We start from the raw sequence: 6,366 nt of genomic DNA on the forward strand, positions 1-6,366 counted from the left end.
GGATCCGCGAGAGGTCGCTGTGCACGCTTTTTTGCATCTCGGGCGCCTCTCGGGAGGGCGCGCCGTTTGCACCCGCGCCATTCTCGCGCGAAAAGCTGCCGGATCGGCCGACTCTGCCTTCCTCCTCCTCCTTCCCTAAACCTGAGTGACGGTTCGCAAAAGCCGTCCAGAAAAAAAAAAAAAAAGCAAAAGCCCTCATCTTCGATTTCGACCGCGTTTTCGGATCCCGCCGCGTTCTCGCCCTTATTTTTCGGATTCCGTTTTTCGTCTTACCTGATTTCCGGAACCTGCTGTTCCCCGGACTCAATCCCGGTCGTCGTCCACCGCGGCCAGCTCCGGCTCCTCCTCCTCCGGGGCCTCTGCTCCACCGACGCAACGCTGTGAGTTAAGCGGACAAACTGATTGCATCAGCAAAGCCCTCCACTCGGAGGCGAGCCGTCGGCCGGCGAGCGCGAAGAGGAGGGCCGGAGCGGCGCCACACCGCCCCGCAGCGTTCGCTTGAAAAAAACCAAACGCGGCCTTTACGTACCTTGGGCCATGTAAATCGCGGTCTCCAGAAACGTCCGCGGGGCTACGTTTCCAGAATGAGCTTGGGTTGACTTTTTCAGTTCCCAAATTGTTTCTTAAGTGTGCCATTTGCACCTGCTGTTCTCACGTAAATCCACCAGAGTCCGCTGTTGACTGACTGACCAATCAACCCATCCCCCCTTCCCTAAACCCAACCGATAGTGTTTTCAAAAGCAATCCAGAAAAATGAAAGGCCTTAACATTTTAAGATCTTACCACATTTTCACCTTTTTTACTTAGTTATTTTATTAATTTTTTGCCTTCTGCTTTTGTTATACCTGGTTTCTGGAACTGTTCTCCACCAGACTCAAACCCCCGTTGTTGTGGTCAACTCTGCGTCTCAAGTCCGCCAACGTACATGGTGAGCTACTGGGAAAACTGGTAACAACGGAAAACCTGTCCAAATGGAGGTAAGTGGTCAGCTGGTAGCACGAAAAAGAAACAGAGGCTATCGGCTGCATCAAAATGCAACCATACATAGCTCTAGCTACTTCATTCAGGAAACCTTATGGTTTGGGGTTCATTCAGTATGGGGGCGTGCGAGAGATCTGCAGCATCAACAGCCTGAGGTATCAAGCTGCACATTACATTACAAACCACAGGTTTAAAACTGCTTTCATTCTAGCCGAAATAAAACAAATCAGACTTTATTCAGAATCAGAATCTGTTCAACATCGTTTGGGAGAAACTCACAGGAGGGTGAATAATTCTGACTCCCGCTGTGTGTCTCTGGTGAACTAAAATGGCTCCTGCTGTCGTCAGGGTTGTTGTGACAGTATATGGAGTTGAACTTTTCCTGCTGAAGTTCTTGGTGTCGCTGTGACAGGAACATCTCTATTTTTTTTCTCCTGTTCACCGCTTGCTGGAGGGCTGAATGCTGGTAGAGGTGCTGTCAGCATTAATACGTCAGCCGCCGAACATATTGTGATCGCTTGACACCGAGATTGAATGTTTTCGGGCTGGATTCAGTAATTGGTTCTGAATGTTTGATGTTTCTTCTGGAAAACATGGAGGACTCCATGAGGAAACAGACATAGAGGTTACCAGGGGGCTTTAAATCAATATTTAAAGTAAAACCATGGTAACTAAAATCAACCCCTTTAACTACAGCTTGCAGAACAAAAGCATATTAACTACGAAATTATCCGTGGTGTTACTGTGGTATTACAAGTAAAACCATAGTAACTGTAAAATTAACCATGGTTATACTATGCCATTTGAAGTAACACCATAGTAGTTATAAATTAAACCATGGTTTTACTACAGTATTTGACGTACAACCATAGTAACTATACAATTAAACAGTTTAACTACACCATTTGAAGTAAAACCATAGTAAATCTAAAACGAACCATGGTTTTACTATGACATTTGAAGTAAAGCCATCACAAATACCAAAATTAACCATGGTTTTACTGCAGTATTTGAAGTAAAACCATATTAAATACATAGTTAACCATGGTTTTACTAGGGTATTTAAAGTAAAACCATAATAACTACAACATTAACCATGGTTTAACTACACCATTTGAAGTAAAACCATAGTAAATGCAAAATTAACCATGATTTTTCTAGAGCATTTCAAGTAAAACCATAGTAACTATAAAAATTAACCATGGTTGTACTACAGCATTTAAAGTAAAACCACAGTGAATACAAAATTAACCATGGTTTTACCACAGCAATTGAAGTAAAACCATAGTAATTACAGTATCAACCATGGTTTAACTACAACTTTTGAAGTAAAACCATAATAACTATAAAATGAACCATGGTTTTACCACACCATTTGAAGTAAAACCATAATAAATACAAAATTAACCATGGTTTTACCAGGGTATTTAAGGTAAAACCATTATAACTACAACGTTAACCAGTAACTATACAATTAAACAGTTTAACTACACCATTTGAACTCAAACCATAGTAAATCTAAAACGAACCATGGTTTTACTATGACATTTGAAGTAAAGCCATCACAAATACCAAAATTAACCATGGTTTTACTGCAGTATTTGAAGTAAAACCATAGTAAATACATAGTTAACCATGGTTTTACTAGGGTATTTGAAGTAAAACCATAGTAACTACAAAATGATTCATGGTTTTACTATGGTATTTGAAGTAAAACCATACTAATTACAGAATGAACCACAGTTTAACTACAACTTTTGAAGTAAATCCATGGTAACTATAAAATGAATCATGGTTTTACCACACCATTTGAAGTAAAACCATAGTAATTACAGAATTAACCACAGTTTAACTACAACTTTTGAAGTAAAACCATGGTAAATACAAAATCAACCATGGTTATACTACAGCTTTTAAAGTGAAACCATATTATAAAACAAACCATGGTTTTACTGCAGTATTCGAAGTAAAACCATAGTAAACGCCAAACGAACAATGGATTTACTTGGGTATTTGAAGTAAAACCATACCAACTGTACAATCAACCATAGTTTAATTACACCATTTGAAGTAAAACCATAGTAAATCTAAAACGAACCATGGTTTTACTATGACATTTGAAGTAAAGCCATCACAAATACCAAAATTAACCATGGTTTTACCACACCATTTGAAGTGAAACCATAGTAACTACAAAATGATTCATGGTTTTACTAGGGTATTTGAAGTAAAACCATAAAAATGACAGTATTAACCATGGTTTAACTACAGCTTTTGAAGTAAAACCATAGTAGCTATAAAATGAACCACGCTTTTACCAAACCATTTAAAGTAAAACCTTAATAAATACAAAAATTAACCATGGCTTTACCAGGGTATTTAAGGTAAAACCATAATAACTGCAACATTAACCACGGTTTTTGGTTTTACTATGGTATTTGAAGTAAAACCATACTAATTACAGAATTAACCACAGTTTAACTACAACTTTTAAAGTAAAACCATAGTAAATACAAAATTAACCATGGTTATACTAGGGTATTTGAAGTAAAACCATAATGACTACAACATTAACCACAGTTTTTGGTTTTACTATGGTATTTGAAGTAAAACCATAGTAACTATACAATAAACCACAGTTTAACTACAAAATTTAGAGTAAACCCATAGTAAATACAAAATTAACCATGGTTTTGCTATGCCATTTGGAGTAAAAACACAGTAACTATGAATTAACCATGGTTTACTACAGCTTTTGAAGTAAAACCATAGTACGTACCAAATTAAGCATGGTTTTACCAATGTACTTAAACTGTAACTGGCTCTAACTCAAACACAAGGTTAACACGACACAATTCTAAATCAAAATCCCAACACAAATGATTCCTCCATCTTTTTTCTTCGCTATTAGCCTGCTATTGAGACTGATCCCACGGCTTTGTCTTTAAAGTTGTTTCCGGATCCCCAAGGCTTTTTCTTGTTTGCTGTGTGTGTGTGTGTGTGTGTGTGTGTGTGTGTGTGTGTGTGTGTGTGTGTGTGTGTGTGTGTGTGTGTGTGTGTGTGTGTGTGTGTGTGTGTGTGTGTGTGTGTGTGTGTCGAAGCCCTGGGGAGAAAACTGAAGCTCACAGTGATCGTGCACGCTGGGCCTGAAATTGTTGGAAAGCCAAAAATAGCCTCCCTTTGGGTTTGTGCTAGGAAGCGGCACTGGAACTGTACAGCACTGATCATTCTGCTGCCCTCATATCTCATATTATAGTGAAGTTTGCATGTAATGTAGCTGTAGAGTGATAATGACAGCTCTTATAAAGTGCAAATGGCAAAAGCAGAGACCTTTCTTGCCTTTTCATACCGAGAGTTACCAAAGCTGAGACTATTTGCATAGAGAAAGAAGAGGAAAGCTAAGCAGAGTATATTGCTCTGTATTTTTTCCACTTAAAGACGTTTAGGGAACTGAAGAAAGCAAGTGATGAAGTGTTTCAGGTGTCTTTTTGTCCCAATTTGCCTGCAAACAAGTCTTAAGGTGGACATCAGTACGCGGTCTTCGTTGTCACATTTTACACTTCAAAATGCATCGCACATTCTCTATTAGAGACAGGTCAGGACTGCGGGCAGGCCAGTCCAGTGTCTGCATCCTCTTCCTCCACAGCAGGACTCTGTAATGTGTGCAGATTGTGGTTTGTCTTGTTGACATATGCATGGGCGTCCCTGGAGAAGATGGCAGCAGATTGTGCTCCAAAATCTCCATGTGCTTTTGAGCATTAATGGTGCATCACAGAAGAGCAAGACAGACCCTGGGTTTTGGACTCATTGCTGAGAACAGTCTGGATGATCCTTTTCTTCTTTGGTCTAGAGCACACGTCCTCCCAAAAAACACCTGAAATATTGATTCATCTGACCTCGGTACAGGTTTCCACTGTTTGATGGTCCATCTCAGATGCCTCTGAGCCCAGAGAAGTTGCCGGCACTTCTGTACACTGTTAACATAGGGCTTCGTTTTGGCACAGTACAGTTTAACTGGCATTTGTGGATTCAACTACGTGTTGTAGTACTTGACAAATATTTGGCAGAGCACGTGGTGAGATGCAAAACAAATGTATTTATTTATTTATTTGCTTGTTTGTTTATTTAATTATATATTTATTTAGATATTTGTTTATTATTTATTTATACATCTATTTATTTATTTAAATGTTTAACTGTTTATTTATTTATTTATTATTATTTATTTATTTGTTTATTAATTTGTTTGTTTGTTTATTTATTTGTTTATTTATATATGTGTTTGTTTATTTGTTCGTTTGTTTTTGTGTTTGTTCCTTATTTGTTTATTAATTTGTTCATTTGTTTGTTTATTTATTTATTTATTCATTTTTTTATATATTTATCTATTTATTTATGTGTGTATTTATATATTAGTTTATTTATTAGTTTGTTTGTTTTTTTGTTTATTTATTAGTTTATTTGTTAGTTTATTTGTTTATTGTTATTGAATATTTATTTATTTTATTTATTTTTTATTTATTTATTTGTTTATTTATTTAGCATTTATTTATTTATTTGTTTATTTATTCATTCATTCAGTCATTCATTTATTTATTTCTTTGTGTATTTATTTGTTTATTTGTTTGTTTATTCATTTATTTATTTATTTGTGTATTTATTTGTTTATTTGTTTGTTTGTTTGTTTGTTTGTTCATTTATTTGTTTGTTTGTTTATTAATTAATTAATTATTCATTCAGTCATTGATTAATTGTCTTGTGTTTCTTCATTCATTAATCTGGGGTCGCCACAGCGAAATGAACCGCCAACTTATGCCGTTCCAGCCGCAACCCATTTCTGGGGAATTAATTAATTAATTATTTAATTATTCATTTATTTATTTATTTATTTATTTATTTATTTATTTATTTATTTATTTATTTATGTATTTATTTATTTATTTATCTGTTTGTTTGTTTGTTTGTTTGTTTGTTTGTTTGTTTGTTTGTTTGTTTGTTTGTTTGTTTTAACCTCCTTCGGGAAGTTGGTTCGATTGGCTAAGGAGCTAATTAATCTATATCAAGTTTTATAAGATGAGTGTCAGATGAGCAGTAAGATTCATAGAAGGTAAGTAACAGGTATCCAAACAGGTCAAGCACAATACAAGCATTCAACACAAATAACAGAACAGAACAGAACAGAACAGAACAGAACAGAACAGAACAGAACAGAACAGGAGTAATACGAGTACACAACCAATGAATGAAATACATGGAAAACAGGATGATAAAGATGAAAACTGATGATGGTGGGAAAACTGAACAAAGGAAAACCCGGTCAAAACAGAAATCAAGACGGGTATCATATTCATTCTGCAGTGACATTGCAAAAACTCCAAAAGCGCA

The 6,366-nt window shown here is 36.3% G+C and overlaps 1 long non-coding RNA gene across 1 annotated transcript; it reads left to right on the forward strand.

The window, feature by feature from the left end:
• On the forward strand, nucleotides 1–4,846 carry LOC147846154 (uncharacterized). The gene is made up of 3 exons (XR_015481525.2): nucleotides 1–2,443; nucleotides 2,611–3,156; nucleotides 3,210–4,846. It is a non-coding gene; the product is annotated as an uncharacterized LOC147846154 (long non-coding RNA).
• Nucleotides 4,847–6,366: the final 1,520 nt, after the last annotated feature.

Source organism: Danio rerio, chromosome 3, assembly GCF_052040795.2.
Source record: "Danio rerio strain M-AB ecotype USA chromosome 3, GRCz13ab, whole genome shotgun sequence".
NCBI classification, from domain to species: domain Eukaryota; kingdom Metazoa; phylum Chordata; class Actinopteri; order Cypriniformes; family Danionidae; genus Danio; species Danio rerio.